We start from the raw sequence: 22,919 nt of genomic DNA on the forward strand, positions 1-22,919 counted from the left end.
TATGCCTTTGCAAGTTCCATCATTAAGTAGCTTTTATACATATATTATGACTTCAGCATACTATATCAGCTAACACTGGTACAAACCAGATCAATATGCCTTGAAGTAAAAATATCAGACCAGCTCCAAAATCTTCATTGACTTGCAGTACAATGCTAGCGGCTCTTATGAAGTGTCCTTTATATTGTGTGTTGGCCTGAGAGGTTTGTATGAAAAAACAGATTTAGGTTAATTAAAACCAAGGTCAAATGAGCAGCATTCCTAGTTTCTTTTTATAAGTAGGTATTACACCAAATTTCCTAATATCAACTTTGATAAAATTTGAGCTGCAAAATTAAATTAACCCAAAGTTTACAATTATTCAGTGTCACAGAGAGGTTAATATCTATTTAAAGGAATGAGAAAGTAATAGCTGCTGCTACACTTCCTCCTGAACTTCCTACACTATGTTTGAGGTTTCACAGCTTCCTTAGCACATTGTTCTTTTCCTTCCATTTGTAACAAGAATTGCTGATAGTTAACAGGAAAAATAATATTTATAGAAAATCATACCATGTAGACAGACCAAAAAGTAAAATATTTACAGTTTTTTTTTCTCATCTTGACATACTTGAAATAATTACTAAGCGGGAGGAGAGGAGGGAGTGCTCCAACAAAACTCTAATGTAAGCTGACTTGGTGCTTCTTACCTCACTATGTAAGAAGCACACTTTAGAGCCTGGTTTTATTTCTTATTGTGGGAGTAGGAGCCCACAAGTCAACTGAAGGTATACAAAGCCCTTAAATGGCCTGATTGCCGTGGGCATCATGCCACCTTTATTGTGTCACGCTCTTACTGAGATAGCACTGAATAACCCCAAACTAACGAACTTCAGAATTTGGGGACAGTATCTCTCCTTTAATAGGTTTCACTTAATATAGGGTACCTGCCTTCTACAGATACATCAATTTACATCTCTTTGAATTTGCTATGGATATTTCCAAAATCACCTCAGTTTTGATAGACTTGCACCAAACCCCATTAACGTGCTTCACAGCTACAATTTTGAGAGCTTGATCCTGGAAGTATTTGCACAGAACATTTAAAACTTTTCTTGCATTACCTACAATAGTAGTGTCCAGCCAAAATCTCAGTAGTTGCTGCAATTTACATAGTTTTGAGTAAAATAAGCTTCTTTGAGGCATCCAAATATAAGAAAGAACTTAAAAATTACTTGCTTTCAAATTATACTCAATTAGGGAAAGAAAAGAATTATGGCCTCTGCCACTTTTCTGACTGAGACTTGGTTTATTAACATTAATGAATGATATTTAACCTAGACATCTACAAAAAGAAAAAACAGCATATTTTTCTAAGAGAATGCCCTTAGTGACCCATGTTGGAAAGATCTTCAGTATCCTTAACTTAAAATCTGTAATTATAAAAATAATGGTCCTTCAGGGACTAAAAACCTGGCGAATTTATTACATTTGTCTTAAGCAAATGCTCATGATATGCTAAACACTCACAGTAAAAAATGTTCCTCCAGCTTTATCTACATTATCCTTGGGAGGTTGCAGGGTTTGTCATTTCAGGGAAGCCAAGGTAGTTGACCTGTATTCCAGGTCAACTTAAAACAGTTTCAAAACTGAGTTTCCTATCATTCCTCAAATCTTTCTTAACCACCTTCCTTTCGTCCTGCTTTAAAGGTTTGTCTATACCTTATCATCTCTCCCTTAGCCCATCTGAAACTCCTGCAATCCTAAAAATATTAAAAAAGACACAATTTGCTCTCCAGCTCACATCTCAACTTTTCTATATCTTCATTCTTCCCCCAGAAAAATTGACAAGTTGGTTTTGAGGTGCTGTTCTCAAAAATGAGGCATGGATCTTTGTTATCATTCAACACAATTTAAATTCCCTAAATTCACAGTCCAAGGCAGATATATTTGTCATATGAATAATCTGTCAATGTTCCCCATTTGAAACTCATCATTCCCAAAGTCATATTGAAACCCTCATTCTATTAATGGCTCTTCACTGACTTCAATTACACCAGTGTTTGGTTTCATCTCTCACAATTTTTCCATAATCAGGTTACTTTCCAAAGTAGCCATCAGATTTCTCTTCTAAATACATAATCCTACATAAGACTCCACATTCAGAGCTGAGGTTTTAACTAGAAGAGAAGCCTCAGTCTCAAGTTATTCCAGAAATTAGAATAATTATGAACAACTGTCACTCAGTCTTCAGAATAAGTGATCATACAGTAAAAGCTGTCAAGGTATGTTGTGACCTTACATCCACTCTTTCTGGGGAAGAACTGTGGATGTGAGACCTTCATAAACAGGCAGAGCTTTCTGATAACGTTTATCTTTGCTTTAGTTAGAAAAATTGAAGAGCTAGAATAGGCATGGATGTGTGACTGTTCCTGCACACCTACTTAAAACAAGAGCAGCTGATAGCATTGCATGAAAGGCAGATGTCACACCTAGGAGACCGCTTTACATTTCCTAACCTCGATTCTTTGGTTGGAACTTGCTGCTGTGTTCAGCATCAGTGTTCATACTTGGTAAGCCAGAAAACAGATGCAAGTTATAAATGATTTAATATTAATTAATAAAAATGTCATAAAGCAACTCTCGGAAGACCAGCAAAAGCATACATGTGCAAATTAAATTTACTGAAGTCACTGGGCAAAATTAAACCTCTGAGCATTCTCGGTACTACAATAACTGATCATTAAGCCAAGCCACGTGCACACGGTGAGCATCACGTTACTGGGCATAAACTCATCTGTGGCAGCCAGCAGAGCCATTGTCACTAATCCTCTTAGCCCACAGCAAACACAAGATGACCTGAATGAAAGGGCCAAACTCAGATTACTCTGTGTCTCTTACTGCTCAGAGCATCACATCAACAGCTGCCAGTGACTAGGAAGATATTTGTTTACATACTTGCATCCACCGCCCTCAATGATACAATGACGTGGAGTTCCAGACTGGGATCTTCTGCAGCTGAGCTTAGCAGGGCTTTGAAATCCTCTCTTTTACTCTTTGTGGAAGGACAAGGACATGTAGAAACAGTAGGTGTGTAACAAATATGTTGCTTTCGGTCATCTGAGTAACTGAAGTCAGTACTGTTACACTGCCTAATAGATGTTCTAGCAACAGCTACAAAAGTCATTTTATTCAGTACATCAGAATCTACCTTCAAAATTAAAGAATTCAGAAACCAAATTCTTCTTCAAAAATGAAAATAAGTTTCTTTGCCAATTTGACCTATTCTTCCTTTTTAAAAGTGTCTAGTCTAGTCTGTCAAAGTGTATACCTTTTCAGTGTAAGTGAATAGTCTCACTGCTTTCAATGTATAAAGCTAATAACATAATTAATCCTTTATAGAACCAGGAAGTCAATTCTAAATTTAGATTTCAATTTAAACACTCTAGTACTCTGTTACACAAAAGAGATGCAGGGTATATAGCCAGATACAGCATTTAAATTAACGTCAAAGTAGAGAGTGTCTTCAAATCTTTGCTTTTCGTTTCTCTGGTATGATCTTGTATTTCTATGGTTATATAATTGGATTTATTGAACTGAATTACTGAAGTGTAAAATATGAAATTGTCTGCAATTGTAACATTCTTCAAAAAACAAGTGTTATAAATTAATTGGTAATAAAATGTGTTTGTACTGTGAAAATGTTAATAAAAACTATTCCAAAACAACAAAAATCTTCTTCCTCAGTAGGTAAGACCCACCAAGAGTGACAAGGGAGCATCTCAAAGATGTATTCATAGTGGTAGTGTAGTAGTTCTGCTGAGAGAGTGAACACAGATTTGGAGAAAAAAGAAATACTAAACTGGAAAGCTTCCTGTTATTATTACATACTTAAATGAAACAATATTTTTCCCTACATGCACATCTTTCCTGATAGGCAAGAAACACTGCCCTTCCTAAGCCCTCCTTTGTCAAAACTTAAATGTAGATTTAAGAAACAAAGAAAGAATACAGCATTTCTTGTCACCCACATGAACCACAGGGGGGACACTTTGAATTTTCTAAGACTGTGAAGGATATACTGCTCATTTTCATACTGACTGACTATGCTTGTCCATAGTACTAAGAAAATCAGTTGTTACCTGGCTCATGCAGGTAACCCTAAAAGTAACATTTCACCAACTATTTACATACAATCCCAAGTACTATGTATTATAAACAGGCTTCTTCCAGAACTGACAGCACTAAGGACATTCATTACAGCCAAGACCTTTGTCCAGCACTACCTTCGTACCTGTACGTGCAAATAAGGTTTGCGAATTGGAAGTATTTGATATGCAAGTACCACTTGACCATCCCATTGATGCACTTTCTGAAAAGGAAAGTCTCTTTTGTATGAGAATTAACATTCAGATGTACCCCCCAAACCTGTGTTTCTTTTGAAACATTTTTCAGACTGGATTCTTGAATAACCAGCGGGTCTTCACGTCTCACAAGCTACCTCGGCTTGTACTGCCTATTTTTCTAATGGAAACAGGGTATGTGACCTAACCTGGTACTAGTTTTGAACATCACCTTTTGGAATGATCAGTCCCTAGGGTTTGTAGGTCACAGTACATTTTGTACGCATCTGTCTTTTCTTGTTGTCAGCAATTTGAAATGACAAGTCACAAATGCAGAGAACCAGGAAGGATTCAGCTTGCAGCAGATGCCTGGGCTACATAAGTAAACGATAGACTTGTGAAAGCTTTGTTTCCTTTAAGGGATAAGATGTAACATACCTGCAGGTTATTAAGATGAAAGCCATGTTGCTGACAGACTGGTGTACTGTAGTTCTCCCAGAATCTCAGGAAGATTAAGAGGTTTTCAGGAAGATACCATGGAGTTGTTTTCTTTGATAAAGATTTAACAGTTTGGCTAGGTTGAAAGAAATATCAACTATAAAAGAAGTCAATGTTGTTCAATATCAATTTACTCTGTTTAGCAGTCTGCTTAGCCTCTAAGCATAAAGGTAAGCGGCTTAATTCATCTTCATAAAGTGCCAAGCAGATATTCTTTGACAGTATACTAATTACAAATGAATCTATGAAGAATGAATCTATGAAGATATACAGCCCAAAAATGTAAGCTATTTTCACATACTAAGTAGATACGCACATTTATGCTGAGTTCAACCAAAAAATAAAATAAAATACAAGAATTGGTTAAAAACTTTGCAAGTTATTTTCATCAAATAACTGATGAATGCCTATGAAACTTTCATCTATCTTTACTTCTTCAGTATACAGTCAGATAATGCGTAACAAATGCATTGTCTGAAAAGAGGAAAGCTCTTATAAATCATCTATGAAGCTGGATCTATCTAAAAACTCAGATGCTCGTGCAATAGATGCATTTAGGACCAGAATGCTATGTCTTTACCATGTCACCTTCTATCAAAAGCAATCTTCCCAATACCAACTTGGGTAGGAATCATTATGTAATCTCAGTAATGTGTTTTCTAATATTTAGAGGTTTTTTTCTTACTGAAACTTCATAGAAATACACAATTCAAGACAGTGGAAGTTTTGAAAGATATAGTAGAGAATATAGCAGAGGAAGTGATAAATCTGCAGTCACATTTTGGTGTTGTTTTTTTTTCATTTGTTTTAATTTTTTTCCCAAAGCATACCCCACCTTGACAGCATGTAAGACAGGATAGGTCTTTGGAGTGACCCAGTACATTTTCATTTCAGAGCAGAGCAAGGAAATTCCTCTAAGGAACGAGAAGTATTTACAAACAGGTAAGTACAGACTGTCGTCCTTCATACACACTCCTGAGGTACATGCTTGAAGTGCTAGCAGACTTCAAGAGAAGAAAAAAGAAAAACATTCAGCCTAAAGCTACGATAGTGAAAATCAGCTCTAACAAATGCACAGGAGGATTGTGTTCTTAACTCTTTGAGAACACAGCCATAAGTGTATGAGACTCCACTATAAGCATAGTCACTGCTCAAACACTAATATAAAAATATTGGGAAAAGTGGTGGGCTCCACTTCTTTCAAACTCATGCTCTACATTCACTATTTCTAACTTTCAGTTCTTTATATGCACACTGTTATCAGTGAGAAGCTGACTTAATTCAAGCCCCTCCCAGTTGATATGTTAGTTATAAAACAGCCAAACTCAGCACTCATTTATAGCAAGACCTTCCCTGCTGCTAAACCATACAGCTTAAATTCCCTAGGGTGACATTTGGCCCCACATATGCTTTTGTGGAAAGAAGAGGACTTTAAGAGTCTGATCTGTTGAAGGAAGGAGACTTGTTTGACTATCTGAACAGTAATTGTTCATAAATTTCATGCAAACAGCTCAGAACCTACTGCCTACAACCACTGCTGTGCAGAATATAACTAAACCAAAAACTAACAATTTCAGAAAGGCAGAAATAACATTTTACTTCTTCTGGAATCCTTCCTCTCTCTCTCTCTCTCTCTTTTTTTTTTTTAAACAATTAAATTTAGGTTAGTTCTAATTTTGCATCAGGATGTGTTCTTATCTTTCAGTGCTGACCACTGAGAAGGCCAGATACTAAAGCTAACTAAACCATAAGCCACAAGTAAATACTTGGGAAGTAGGGAAGTACCCCATTTGGATATTCGGCATTGAACATCTGCTCCTGTTTGAAATGCCCACTGCTGAGCCCTGCAGAGCCAAGTCACACGGGGACAAGGTGCCCCCTCCCCAGTGCAACCACGTGAACTGGGAGAGGAAAAGGAGAAGGCTGGAGAGGAGCCATACCACCCCAGCCCACAGATGGCCAAAATCTGTTACCATCAGTGTCCCTTCCTCCACCTAGCACCTCTTCTTGGCTATGTTACAAGGAATGTAGACTCCCTGATTATTCCCTTCCCCTTCATACAACTTCCATGTCTTTTAGCAGCCCCTCTAAAACTTCACATTCACACATGAAACTACTTCACAATTCCAGATGTCCTCCCATTTGCCTGCTGGACCCAATTTGGTTTGGCGAGCCCAAGAAGATGCAAGTTCTTATCTTGAGAACACTTCTTCATTTCTCAGTTTGACTTTTAGCCTTTTGATTTTATCAAAACATTGTTAACCAGTGCAAGATTCCTAGTTTTTCTAATAAAACTAATTCTTTACTAAGTCTTTAACAAGTACTTGGAAAATCAAATTAGTGTTTTCAGCTTATATTTAAAACCAAATTTTTTTCTTGCTAAATGCAGTATCAAGTAGGAAAGAGGCAGCACCCTATTCAACAGCTTTCATCTTACATGTAACAAGGGGCTGATTAAAATCAGTTTAATGGCTCTGAAAGAAGGGAACCTGAAGTCATTTCTTCTGAATCATGCTATTTAAATGGCAAGAGATGTGCAGACCTTTCAGCCTAGGAGCTGCAACAGAAGAGTCCTACTTACACAATCATTAACAGGTTCCCAGGTTATAAACAGAAATAAGATGTTAACAGTGTAAATTGCTTGTCTTTTCTTTTCTTTTTTTTTTTTTTTCTTTCTCCTGCTGCTGCTAAGACACCTAATGGATGCTCAAAAGGAGCAAAGAGCTTTCAGATGGAATTGGAATGTTTCCTAACACTGAAGATAATTCACAACATGGTTAATCACAAAATACACAGATCTTTTGCTTTAATATCTTACAGACCAAGAGTCTTTATGCTAACTATACCCTATGCTAATTACAAATCAGCATTATGAATTTAAAATCTTGACATTTAAACTACTTGCTTGTCGCACACATTTACATGATTATGGAAAGTGTATTTATGTCTCACAAGGCAAGTACGTTTGGGAGAAATTGTGTTTAAAAGCATATTCAAATTTATGCACACAAAATGCTTCAATTCTCCATATGCTAACTATCCCACATAGGTCAGAAAGCCTCGCTTTGAAACACTATTAAGAAAAATCTCACATCAAATACAAAATAACACTGCTGTTTGTTAGTCAACAGCAAAATATGATTGCAAATGCAGTATCTTATTATTTACCATTTATAGTTTTATGCTAAAATCCCATGACTAAGACAGCCACTTTGAAAACGATCCCCTGTATGGTGAGGAAGAGTACTTTCTGAAGCTAGAGACTCTTCAATCTTCTGTAAGAAATGAGCATTTGGCTCAGCAACCTTTTGCAACATTGTCTTCATCAGCTGTAGAATTACTATTCTCTTTTCTCTAATATACTTTTATAACTAAATAAAATTTTAAACAATGAAATGAGTTCGAAAAAAGGAATGAACTACCACCTCTAAATATCATTGTTATTCTTTTCATGTTGAAGAACCACTGCTTTCACAATTACCATACTGGAGCAACCACAGATACACTTGAATATTTTTTTTTCCAACATCAAATAAGGAACAAAAGAAGCTCTGGTTCTATAAAATTCAAGTTCAGCTCTGAGTGTTCAGATTGGACAGAAATCTGCACAATTTATTGATATTTTTAAGCATTTCATTTTCAGAGTTACAAAACTGAAAACAGGGAGGAAGCTAAGATCCCTGGTTCTCCAGGTCTACAACACTGCCAGCCAGGGAGAAACCCTTCAGGTTTCCAGAGGATGCTTTTATGAATAAGCCCTGATAGAATGCTGGGTCAGCATCTCTCATGGAATAACACTATAACAGAAAAATTCTACATAATTCTATTAACTGGTTCTAATATGCCTTCCTCATTTGAATTTCTGTAACCTCTAATAACTGAAACTTTTTTGTTTGTTTGTTTGTTTTGGTAGATTAACGAGCTGTCTACAATCATGAATCTCTCCATCTCTCCCTTATGTTGGCACTTATATAATCAAGTCATCCCTTAGCTTTCCATGGAATAAAACACCTGAACCATCAGGATTATACATTTCAGTGTGAAGGATTTTCCCCACGTCATCCTCATAACTGAAAGGACGTTAGGTCTGTGCTCTGTTTTACAGGAGAATTGGTTATTTGGATAACTTATGGGATCTAGCCACCAACTAAAAAGCAGAAGGTTAAGGACTCAACATAAGAAACGTTTAAAATGCTTATATTTTTGTAAAGTCTTCTGTGACGTCTGTGAAATGGAATAAAGTTCAAACCATGCATCATGCAAGTCCAGAAATCTTTACACTGATAACTGAATCAGCTATTAACCCTCAGGAAACTGATCCCGATATATTTTTCTACCTTTAGTTAATATGTACTACAGTTAAAAACAAAACAAAACAACAACAAAAAACAAACAACATCAAAAACAACCAACAGATTAGAGGCTTAAATGACACTTTTCCTATGAAGTGACTTGAAATAATGTTCATGCATCAAATATACCTTAGCTCACCCCAGAGGTGCCTGAAATAGGGGTATTTGGGAATGCAGTTCACATGTATATAAAGTATCCCAATGGCTCTTACCATCTCTGAACATTTTTGTTGCTCAGTTCTGTGATCCCTTACTGCCATCCAGCAGAATGCGACACAGATGCAGAATCAGGAAGAACATTTATTACTTTCTTGTTGCATCACATCAAGTTTAATTCAATCCCTCTTTCTTCCTTCCCTCACAAAAAAAATATTTCATACCATCAAAAAGCACTTTTTGGAACAACCCTTTTAAAATTCACTGAATGCCTGCAGGCAGCTCAGTGCACTGTGTCAGGTGTGGATGTTGTGGGCCATATCCAACATAAGTTTAAGTTTACATAATGCTTCCAAATGCTGATTTATTATAGATTAAATGAGTAACTGAAAGTACATGTGTTTCCAGTTATTCCCGCATCTACAAGCCTGCAACTTTTATCATGTATCTTGAAAATGAAAAAAAAAATAGTCTTTTCACAGAGCAGTTGCTGGCAAAAAGAGGCTACTGGCAGGGAACTGTTTTACACTTCTCCAAAGATCACCAAGTGTTATTAAAAGGTCTTAATTTTATTTATTTTTTTTGTTCATTGGCTTTTTTTTTTCTGTAGAGCAATTAAGGAAACGCTTGAATGTGAGGAAAGCTTAATTTGCAAAATGTAATACATATTTCATTAAAGCTCTGATAAAGTGCTTCTAACTTCAGAAAACATATCATCTCCAGTAAGTGCTGTAAGTTTTTTGTTTTGTTTTGTTTGGGGGGGGGGGGGGTTGATAGATTTTTCCATATGCTAAATACCCATCTCTATTGAACTAACTGTCTGGTGATACAAGAAATTAGATTTCACCAGTCAGGAATCTACTCTCAAAAAAAAAAAAAAAAAAAAGCAGCAAAATCTGCCATGCTATGCTACCTCATAAAAAATAACTCAAATATAACTCATTGCATTGCAGTAAATTATAGCCTTGAGACCAGTAAAGTAGTCATTAAATTACTAGACTATATTTATTCTATCCATTTATGAAACTTAGGAAATGCTGAAACACTGAAGGGCTCCCCTGTTCAGGCTTTTTCTATATTATTAACAAATAAATGTTTGTTTTGAATTTGAAATTAGATAACAATTACCACAGTAATTTTTACAGGTTTCTAGTGACATGTTAAAGAAAATTATTTAACAGAGAAGTGATCTGGCATTTGGCTTTGGTTTGAACTAGGGAGTGCATTAATTCCACTGCAAACATCCTGAGCCTACAAAGGCTTATGCTATTGTTCCTGAATTATCCTCAAGCTTTGAATTAGCACACAGGGGACCTCCCAGAGGGCCTCAGAGCATCGATTGTGCCCAGACTATTCTTCAGTGTGTTGATCAATAAGAGACATGTTCAGAAGGTCGCAAATTATTGTAAATTTCAAATGAGTGTTGTAATCTCTATAGTGCACAAGTGCTATAGAAGCATATAAAAATATGAGTCAGGAGGGATTTTAAAACAATGCTCTAGCTTCAGCTTCTCAAGACTTCTGTTCAGAAACATCTTCCTTCATCATTGGTTAATCATTGGCAAAATTCTCATCCAGAATTTTCCAAATAAAATTACTTGAGGACATGGATATTCAAGACTTGAAAATATATTTGTGAATATCTCTATTTCAGGGGTAGAAAATTGAAATAAAGAATATGCTTTAAAGATATTTTTTTTTCAGAATTGGCAAATTTCAAAGTAAGAACAGGTCTGTACAAATGAGATTCCATATTTCATACAACACATCCTGATCTTACTGAGGAATAAGAGTTTTTAGGGGAATAAATTTGCCTGCCACTGCTTTCTCAACATTAGGGGTTTATCTAAGCCTTGAGCTTCATCCAGATGACATATGGGATATGCCGCTTATGTCAAAGAGTGCAAGGGAGCTGAACCCCTACTTCCACACCAGCCTGTGCCACTACCAAAACTGCTAGGATGCTAAAACCAGTGTTTTGGTGGAAAGATGAGCTGCTGCTGAGTTGATGCCCAGTTTTCAGAACAAACTGTACAGGTCCCACCAATGCTGTGATGTCATGCCATTCAGTCTCATTACATCTCCGCACTATTTCTACACAAGGAAGGAAAAAAGGTGTGGGGAGGGGATTGACAGTTTGTTTTCTGGTTTTACTACTGGCTGTAGTTTTGACAAGAATATCTCCTGTCAGCCTCACTTAAAATGCTGCTATTCAGCATCTTTTTGTTGTTGTTCTACGAGCCTCAATTCTTTCTTGAGCAGATCAGGCTACTGTCATTTGCTTGAATACAGACCTTGATTTGAAGTGGGGATTAATTGCCAATGAAAAGACTGCACGCTAAGATGGCTTGTTACATGTTGAAGCAGTCTGACAGGAGAAAGAAAAATCTTCCATCAGAGTGCTAAGCAGAGGATGGATCAGGTTTTATGATTTGTCAGGGTGATGAATTAATATTTTTTTCTGTCCAAGGGGTGTCACCAGAAGTCAGAGTACTAAAAGTTACACAATATACTTGCTTTCCCAAAATACTTCCTGTACAAAATGATGCTCTTCTTCAATTGAAAATCCATGCTGGCAAGACAACGAAGGAGGTTACACCTGCTACCATGAGCAGCCACCATGCTGACCTCTCTGCCAGGGCTGCACTTGTAGTCAAGGGCCTGGAGGGCAGCTGGGGGAGGAAAATGCTTCGCATCCTGCACTGGGAGGAGCAGAATCTGTGTGGGAAGGGCATCATCTGCAGGGGGCTGTGTTTCTTCACGGTTCTTTAATTTATGCCTTAATGAGCAAGGGGAAAGCTCAGCTGCAGCATGGTGCAGCACCCTGTCCTGTCAGAAAAGTGCTGCGAATGGTCTGGTCTGAAAGCCTTTTCTCAGCTCCCGTCACAAAAGGCCATAAAGCTCTGATTTGTATTTTGGAATAAGGTTTTTACATAAGAATAAAAAAATACAAAAAAAAAAAAAAAGAAGAACATTCACCCCTCCATACAAATAGGAGCACAAGATCGAAACACTGGGCACCACAGCACAGTGGCTTTAAGCCCTTGATAAATAAAGCTTTCTACAAAAGCCCATGGAGTGGGCAAACTGCACTCCAAGGAACGATACACAAGGGCTGTATGCTAACTTCATATCCACCAGAAACAAATTTGGGACTTTATTCTGTCATTCCTATTGAAAAATGGATTGCTCCCACAATCCCATGTAAAATATAACAATTGTAATGCTGCAGGGTATTAATTTATTTTGTGGTAAGTATATTTCTTTTTTGGTAAGAGATTACACTAGATTAATATTATACGTGGAAAAAGTGTACCTTGGGATTCATGAAACACCAGCCTCAAAGAGAAGGTCCAAGCGTGGTTTTCTTTTGAAGGTTTCTGAGTTTTGAAAAGTATTTTCAAGAGCCTGAAAATTTTTCCCATTAGCAGAAATTACCTTTGACAGAGAAGTGTATGAGGGAGAAAGAAATAGCTTTTCAGAAATGTAACTTCTTTCATAACCCATTCAGAAATTTAAGTGTTACTTAAAAATAAACAAATCCATATTCCTGGTTACCTTCATTCACATCACTCTTCCACCATTTGAACTGCTGATAAGCCACCCTTTCTAAAAAAGTTGCATCAAACGTGCAATATATTCTACCCCATTCTAGCAGTAGGACTCCAGAGTATTTTTACAAAGGGCCCTAAAACAGACAAGCACTTCCAACATCCCCAGAAAGAGGAAAAACAATCCATCATCTTCAAAGTTGTTAAATGTTAGACTTGATTGCATTATTATTTATTTATTTATTTTTAGAACTAGCTCTCTGGAAATGGAATTTCTACGAACTGAAATGTACAGCTTAAAACACAAATACTGACACTCAGTACTGCTGCATGTTTAACCATCCTAAAATATGAAGCAGTCAATAATGCCAAGTTAGTGAGTCTTGCAATAAGAAGGAAAAGAGAATTGGAACAGGTACCAAAAAAGTCAAAGGAAATACCACCTTTTTAACGCAACTATGATGATTCATTTTTAAATATTTATCAATAAAAGGGTAAAAAATTATATATAGTCCAGTTTTAAGTTATCTTTGAAACTGCATGCACATAATACCTTTATATTTCCCAACAAACATTTGATTTAGCCACTGACGTCATTTTACAACTTTGCTCTCTTTAATAGCTTTTAATGCCAAGCTATTTAACTGTGACAGCTGTCGAGAAATCAGCTTTTAGTTTTCTCATTAAAAGTAATGCTGCATTAGTAGCCAAATACGTGAAAATGTGAAATGTTAAAATTTAATGATGGGGAAAAGACTTGTTTTAACTTTAACAAAAAAAGTCAAATTTTTCCGACGTTGCTAGAAATTGCAGTTTGTTACTATTTAGGAAAGAAAAAGTTGTATTTGTTAACACATTTATTAAGGTTTAATTAATTACCAGTAAGTTGAAGGTTTCAAAATTGACATTGATTTGCACTCATTTACTCTTCAACACTCAGGACAGACTTAATGTGGGGCCAATGGGTGCAGAAGGATATTAGACAAATAAAAACACACTCATAGCATACCATGTGGAAATATTATGAGAAAGTTTATGACCAAAAAAAAAAAAGTGACTGAATATTGGCTCCTTAAAAAAAAAAAAAAAAAAAAAGAGCAAGAAACCTTCATTACAGTCAATACCGCAAGCCTACAATGCCTGTGCAAGGAACAGCTGAAATCATTATTAAAGCCACTGCTGTGTGATATTATCTAAAATGTGGAAGCTTAAACCCACCAGTTCAGTCTCCTAGTGCATCTACCATAACAGTTAGCAATCATGCTCTATACCTTTCAATAATGGAAGTTTTTTAATGAACGAAATAAATCTCTCTCTGCCCGGGTCATTAGATGGGGCCATAACTCAGATATGCAAGGTAATGTGAGGATAAAGAAGGGGAATCATCTGCGCTGCAATAGACACACTCTGACAAAATCTAGCCACTTAATTGGGAAAAAGGAAAAAAAGTAATCTAGATGTCAATTTTCCAGCAAATCAAAATTGGAACAAGTGAAGCAGGCATCTTGAACACTCTAGAAGAGGCAGGTACGGAAAAACAAAGAAGTGAGCCCAACATTTTCATAAAAACAACACCCTTGTTAGCCAACATCTCCCTTTCCATTTTTAAGAATCTTCAATAAAACAACATGAACAAGGAAGTAGCAGTATTTTGAATTCTGCTATTTCTGAAAACAAGCTGCCATTTGTAAATTGATCAAAAGCCTTCTAAACGATCTTATACTACAAGTAGACAGAGGTGTAAGTTCAACTAGATTCAAGACTAGAAAAGCAAGTTTCTGAGAAAAAAAAGTCATAAACGACAAACTGAAGTTTGTACACATATAAAAAAAAATCTTCAAGTATTTGCTTTGTAAAAGACTTGTGAGTATAAGCGTGCCTGGAACTCACTGCCTATCTATTACCGGAAGGTATCCCATTCTAACATGCATTCGCTACATCTTTCACTCTTAATGGAAAACACTGCCTATGGGAAGGACACTTTCATGACAACAGTATCTCTTCAGAGATAAAAGACATCTTATTCTTACTTTAACAAAGCAATTTCACTTGTCTGATTTTCTTCCAGGAAAAGAAATAAAAGGCTGTGAATAGGCTACTGAAATATCCAAATCAGTAGGAACAACTTGGTGCAATTAGTGCTAATGAGACATACACCAACCCATGCAAAGTTCCTTATCTACCCACCATAAGTAAGATCATCCTGTATTAACTATGCCTCCTGCATCCAATATTAAGAAGCAAGAATCAGGGGAAAGCAGGACACAACTTGGGTGACCTGAATGCAGGTAACAGAATCAATAGGTAATATTTACTGGTCAGCACAGTATCAGCCTTCACTTTAGGACCAAAATCAAAATTATTGACAGCAGCAATTCTAATTATTTCACACCTCCCAAGCATTACCAGAACTTTCTCTACATTTGCATCAATTTCTTTAATGGGAGCTTTGGGAGCTCTCAAATCCAGATGGCTTACTTAGGTGTTTAATTTTATGCACCTGAACTTGCTGTGATGCAAGTTTTGAGATAGATTTATTCATGTTTTTCCCAGTTCACTGAACCTACCCAGAGTAACAAGGAGAATACTTTCCAGCAAGTGTTTATAGTGACAAGCTTTGCACAATATATTTCTACTCTGCTTTTAAAAGCTGAAGTCGCCTGCATAATTGCCTCAGTACAATAATCTCAAATGATGACAAGATGATCTTCATTACACAGACATCAAGATTTTAAATTGAGTTTAAGTGAAAGACAATTGTTAGGAGATTCTCACTGCCCCATCTACATTTTTTCTCGGTTTCTGATTTAACCTCAGTCCTAGTGTGGTTTTACCATCAATAAGCCTTCAGAGAATGCTATCAGACATCACACTTGCATTGAGTTACTGATGCACATGATTTCAGCAAATCCATCACTGATGCAGAAAGGTCACCTTTAATTTTCCAATGTCTCTCAGTTTATCTACTATTGCACCTGTATGACTGAAACTGCTTCTGCTTTTTTTTTCCTTCCTCTTTTGCTTAGTACATACCCACTCACATATGCCTCCTATTACAAAAATGGCATTACTTTCATGTACTCTGGATAACAGAGAATTCATTCAGAAGGATTCTATGTTCAGATGCAGGCACAACAACAGTTATGCATCTCAACAGAAGCTTGATTATGCTACTCTTGTTGCAAGTTTTGTTTCCTGCAATCCATTTACCTGTATTGGATTGCAGGAAACAAAACTTGCAGCAAACATAAGGTAAATGGACTCAGATCATTCTCACCAAGAAACTACATTGTTCTTGCTGTGAAGGAGTTCCCAGGTCTTGAAAAAGGAAAAATTCATTTTGAATACTTCATCCCATTCTTCGCCACTCTTTCCCTTATGGCACATCCTTCTTCAAAGCACTTTCAGGTGGTTATGTCCTCCCCACACTTCTCACCATTACTGAGTCAGAGTTTACAAAAACACGCATACCTATCTTTCTTCATTTTTACTCCAAGTTGTTTTTTGTTGTTTTATTGTTTTAAGATTTCCATCTACTTCATATCACAAATTAATTATAATAATTAAACTATAGAATTTACCAAGTATTATCCCGACTAGAATCCTCCTTGGTGGTATCAAGATGCATATATTTCCTTAGCTTCTTAATTAACTGTGCTCACAAACCACTACTCCTACAGGAAAACACAATATAGCTTGGATTTTACACACTCTACTACTCAACTGCATTACTTTAAACTATTTTTAGACTAACAAATTCTGTATTATGCTACATAGGAACTGCTACCCCATATTGATGGGTAAGTGTAGAGCCCCATAAGTCCAAGATCACCAGAAATGGATATTTCACCAGGATGAGGCCCTTTGAGGAATATTTCATTTTATGTGCCAAGACATACTGCAGAGCCATAGTCAAATATCTTCCTTTGAGCTAGCACTTTAAAAATAAAGCAAAATAACACAACAACAACAAAAAAATAAACTAAACACATAGACCTAGATGTCTGGCTAGGTACTAGTAAGTACTACTGCTGCATTTTGACATATTCCGTACACAGAGCTTGCCACTGACTACAGCTATACAAAATACATAGGATGGAAACAGAGGGCATCAAATTTCCCTGCAGTTCAAAAGCCTACAGATGATCTTCAGTGCTTCACAAACCTTTTCCTGCCACACAGTTATGGATCCTCTCAAACCATTCACAGCAATAAACTTAAGCTTTGTAGACTCTGGTATGATTTGTTGCTGCTGCTGGTGCTGAATTAAAATGTAGCTGTTAGGGAAAAGGATGTAAGGCTCATGAAGCTGAAGTTTGTGCTGACTACTACATTTCAGCTGTAAGTGAACTTCTTGACAGCAGTTCCTGAAGCCTGTTACTTCCCCTTGCAAAAGGATCACAGCACTGTCTAAAATCCACCAGACTCTACTCTTTGTAAAGGGCACTACCGAAAACAAAGCAAGGAAGAAGAGAAACAACCAAATTCATAAGAAAAAAATATGACAACAAAATTCCTCTGCCCCTGGGAGATTCATGTCCTCACTGACACTTTTCCTTCAGCATTTTGGGGTTGGGACACACTCCACTACTTGTTGAGATTTCACACTTCTATGCTAGAGATTCTACACTGAGGTGCAAAGGTATATGGTGAAAAAATAAGAGGATCACAGCTGTTCTTCCAATGAGGACGTGTGTCCCAGGCTGGGAACCTGGATCCCAAATCCTGTAATTTGAATAAGCCAATCATCAGATAAACGCAGGAAAAACTACTGCGATTTACAAAAAGAGAATCAATGCAACAAAAGCAGAATTCTAAAGTGCTCAACACTTCTATCACAAGTCCTCAGAAGGTGTTTTGAATGCTCAGCAAGCCTAGGAGAAAAATAAATAAATAAATAAATAAAGCTCATCAGCTGGTTTAAAGCAGGACATGCACTTGTGCAGGAAGTAACAAAGCCCAAATTCCAACCATAAGTTTTAACCATGAGAAAATCATTAGTCCTTAGTACACAATGCCACAGTTGCTGCTACTTTCAATGATGATTTGCAAGCATTTTCTTATTGTTAAATTAACACTATGTGCAGCGTGCCAATGTGCACACATGGCAATGCAAAACTTACAACAGCTTTGAGCAGTCTGCACAATTATGAGATGAAGTGGTGATTATGTTTTACTGTAATTGCTCTTTCTAGCAAATGCTTCAGCAAATTGCAGTTGTGCAATTACAATATGTTGATAATCAAGTCTATAGCTGTAACCCTACCTTTTAGGAAGATTCACCCATTCTTATTTATTCTGTAAGGAAAAAATTGAATAACGTGATTATTTCTCTTCCTTTTGTCACTTCAATATCAAATCAACCTTTTACCCCTTAAAGAGTCCCAAAGAGACACTTCAACAAAAAGTAGGTCTATACATCTTGCTTTCTTGTTTTCCCACTCTTCAGCTCTAACTGATGATAGATCCCACAAATAGTTATCTTCATTTCAAGAGAACAGCAAGACAATCAAACTAACTCCACAGAATACACTTTCATATCAGCTTCCACTAAATATCAGTGTTATAAATTTGATCTTGCCAGCTTTTAGTGTAAATGGCAAAAGGCTACATCAATTTGACATGAAGACAGGCTGAGGAAGTTGGGGTTGTTCAGCCTGGAGAAGAGAGGGCTCTGAGGAGACCTTACAGCAGCCTTCCGGTACCTAAAGGGTGCTACAGGAAAGCTGGGGAGGGACTCTGTCAGGGAGAGCAGTGATAAAGGCTTTACACTAGAATAGGCTAGGTTTAGTTTAGATGTTGGAAGGAAATTCTTCACTCAGAGGGTGGTGAGGCCCTGGCCCAGGCTGCCCAGAGCAGCTGTGGATGGCCCATCCCTGGCAGTGCCCAAGGCCAGGCTGGATGGGGCTGGGGGCAGCCTGGGCTAGTGGGAGGGGTCCCTTCCCAAGGCAGGGGGATGGAACCAGGTGGTTCTTGAGGTCCCTTCCAACCCAAGTCATGCTATGATATATAGGATATATCCAAAGATATAGGATATAACCAAGGCAAGTTTGTAAAGAAATACAGTTTCAGCTGGTAGTATTTTACTCATAGAATCACAGAGTTATAGAATAATTTAGGCTGCAAAGAGCCTTTGGAGGCCATCTGGTGCAACCACCTCTTCAAGTTAGGACCAAATCTGTGTTCAGTCTGCTTGCTCAGGGCCTCACACAACCTAGTTTTAAAGATCTCAAAGGATGGGGACTCCACAGCCTACTTCTCCTTCCATCTTTATTGCAGATTATGTCATGCCCCCTTTGGCTTTACTTTCCTATTTAATATTTATGCACTCATTTGGCCTAGGACTGTATGTTAGAGACCCATGAAATACTTGAAACTGCTTACGACCAGAGACTGCCACTGCTTTGATTCTCTTTCAATAGACCACTGCTTAAATGTTGCTTTAAAGTTTGATTTCAATCTTAAATCCCCAAACCAAGGAAAATGCTTACTTAAATAGAGCAGAAGATAGATACATGTGCAGTAATAAGGAAGACATAAACAATAGTAGTACAGTCGACAATGATTTCAAATGCATTAAAGAGAAAACTTTGTTATATTTTCCAAAAGCAGTTTATATTCAACCTTTTTTAATTAGCGCACTGGCTCAATAATTTCTACAAAGGCTGGAAAAGAAAGTTTTAGCATAATTTTCCCCACAGCTTTACTATGTCCTACTCATCTTCCAGTGCTGAAAACACGCTAAAGTGTAGTTACGGAACAAGATTTGTGCATCTCTATACAGCTATTGGATCTCGTCACCTCTCTTCTCCATCTGGTGGAGCATTTCCAACTAGTAATGGATGTGTGGAGGGAAGTATCTACAGGCTTAGGAATGAAGCATACATCAAAGTGACTCACTATGAAGCTGAAGGGAACTAAGATACTAAAACAGATTCAAAATCCAACAACAAATCCACATAAGTTCTTATACTTTGATGTTATTCACTATGAAATCCTGAGGACATAAACTTCAGTTCAAGAGACAAAAAAGGACCTACTCCAATTAATATGGGCCTGTAACTTGTAGCAACTATTATTTCTGCAGCATTCTGGACCTTAATTTTACGGCAACAGATAATTCAGTTGCATTAAAATAAATAGAATCTAAAAACAAGAACTATGAACCAGTTATTCATGGTTATTTACAAATTGAGATCCAGAGATTACACCTTTTTCTGGAGGATACTGAAGTCAAAAATCCAAACCAAGACACGCTGGTTTTCATTTTCTTCTCTCTCCTCAAAGTTTTTTTGTTTTGTTTTTTAAATGTGCAGCACCCTTTCCACACCATCTTAGATTTCATAGCCCTTTTTTTCAGATGCATGAGTAAATGTGGTTTGTACTCTGTCCCACTACAAACACTTTATATATAAAAATATATATAATCTTATATCCTCTAGGATATAAGATGTATCCTCTATGGCAAACATCCAAACAACTGTCTTACTCTGTCACATCCAATGACAGGATGCAGGCGAACAGCACAGAGTTCACAGAATCACAGAATCGTCTAGGTTGGAAGAGACCTCCAAGATCACCCAGTCCAACCTCTGACCTAACACTAACAAGTCCTCCACTAAACCATATCACTAAGCTCAACATCCAAACGTCTCTTAAAGACCTCCAGGGATGGTGACTCAACCACTTCCCTGGGCAGCGCATTCCAATGCCTAACAACCCTTTCAGTAAAGAAGTTCCTCCTAATATCCAACCTAAACCTCCCCTGGCACAACTTTAGCCCATTCCCCCTCGTCCTGTCACCGGGCACGTGGGAGAATAGACCAACCCCCACCTTGCTACAGCCTCCTTTAAGGTACCTGTAGAGACCGATAAGGTCGCCCCTGAGCCTCCTCTTCTCCAGGCTGAACAACCCCAGCTCCCTCAGCCGCTCCTCATAAGACTTGTTCTCCAGACCCCTCACCAGCCTCGTCGCCCTTCTCTGGACTCTCTCGAGCACCTCGACGTCCTTCTTGTAGCGAGGGGCCCAAAACTGAACACAGTACTCGAGGTGCAGCCTCACCACAGCCGAGTACAGGGGGACAATCACTTCCCTAGACCTGCTGGCCACACTGCTTCTTATACAGGCCAGGATGCTGTTGGCCTTCTTGGCCACCTGAGCACACTGCTGGCTCATATTCAGCCGACTATCAACCAGTACTCCCAGGACCTTCTCTGCCAGGCAGCTTTCCAACCACTCATCTCCCAGCCTGTAGCGCTGCTTGGGGTTGTTGCGCCCCAGGTGCAGGACCCGGCACTTGGCCTTGTTGAACTTCATACAGTTGACCTCAGCCCATCGGTCCAGCCTATCCAGATCCTCCTGCAGAGCCTTCCTACCCTCGAGCAGATCGACACACGCACCTAACTTGGTGTCGTCTGCAAACTTACTGAGGGTGCACTCAATCCCCTCATCCAGATCATCGATAAAGATATTGAAGAGGACTGGCCCCAGTCCTCTGAGCCCTGGGGGACTCCACTAGTGACCGGCCTCCAACTGGATTCGATTCCATTCACCACAAGTCTTTGGGCCTGGCCATCCAGCCAGTTTTTAACCCAACGAAGCGTACGCCAGTCCAAGCCACGAGCAGCCAGTTTTTTGAGGAGAATGTTGTGGGAAACGGTCTCAAAAGCCTTACTGAAGTCAAGGTAGACCACATCCACAGACTTTCCGACATCCACTAAGCGTGTCACTTTGTCATAGAAGGAGATCAGGTTCGTCAAGCAGGACCTGCCTTTCATAAACCCATGCTGACTGGGCCTGATCGCCTGCTTGCCCTGTAAGTGCCGCGTGATGACACTCAAGATAATCTGCTCCACGAGCTTCCCTGGCACTGACGTCAAACTAACAGGCCTATAGTTCCCCGGGTCTACCCTCCAACCCTTCTTGTAGATGGGCGTCACATTTGCTAGCCGCCAGTCAACTGGGACCTCCCCTGATAGCCAGGACTGCCGATAAATGATGGAAAGCGGCTTGGCCAGCTCCTCCGCCAGTTCTCTCAGTACCCTCAGGTGGATCCCATCTGGCCCCATCGACTTGCGTACATCCAAGTTCTGTAGCAGGTCGCCAACCATTTCCTCGTGGATAGTGAGGGCCACATCCTGCTCCCCATCCCCTTCCACCAGCTCAGGGTACTGGGTATCCAGAGAACAACCGGTATTGCCGCTAAAGACTGAGGCAAAGAAGGCATTAAGCACCTCAGCTTTTTCCTCATCCCTTGTAACTAAGTTTCCCCTCGCATCCAGTAAAGGATGGAGATTCTCCTTAGTCCTCCTTTTGGTGTTGATGTATTTGTAAAAACATCTTTTGTTATCTTTAACAGCAGTAGCCAGATTTAGCTCCAGATGAGCTTTGGCCCTTCTAATTTTGTCCCTGCACAGCCTCGCAACAGCCTTGTAGTCCTCGTGAGTGGCCCGCCCTCTTTTCCAAAGATCATAAACCCTCTTTTTTCTCCTAAGCTCGAACCACAACTCTCTGTTCAGCCAGGCCGGTCTTCTTCCGTGCCGGCTCGTCTTTGGGCACATGGGAACAGACCGCTTCTTAGCCATTAAGATTTCCTTCTTGAAGAGTGCCCAGCCTTCCTGGACTCCTCTGCCCTTCAGAACCACCTCCCAAGGGACTCTGCCAACCAGTGTCCTGAACAGCTCAAAGTCTGCCCTCCGGAAGTCCAAGACAGCGGTTTTACTGGTCCCCTTCCTGGCTTCGCCAAGAATAGAGAATTCTACCATTTCGTGGTCACTCTGCCCAAGACAGCTCCCGACCACCACATCTCCCACCAGTCCGTCACTGTTTGTGAACAGAAGGTCTAGCGGGGCACCTCCCCTGGTAGGCTCTATAACCAGCTGTGTCAGGAAGCTGTGTCAGGAGTTGCACCAAGGACGGTTTAAACTAGATATTAAGAAAAATTTATTTACTGTAAGGGTGGTCAAACATGGAACAAGCATCCTAGAGAGGTGATTGATGCTCATACTTGTCAGCGTTCAAGAGGCATTTGGATAATGCC

The sequence above is a fragment of the Cygnus atratus genome, chromosome 9 (assembly GCF_013377495.2).
Source record: "Cygnus atratus isolate AKBS03 ecotype Queensland, Australia chromosome 9, CAtr_DNAZoo_HiC_assembly, whole genome shotgun sequence".
Taxonomy (NCBI): Eukaryota; Metazoa; Chordata; class Aves; order Anseriformes; family Anatidae; genus Cygnus; species Cygnus atratus.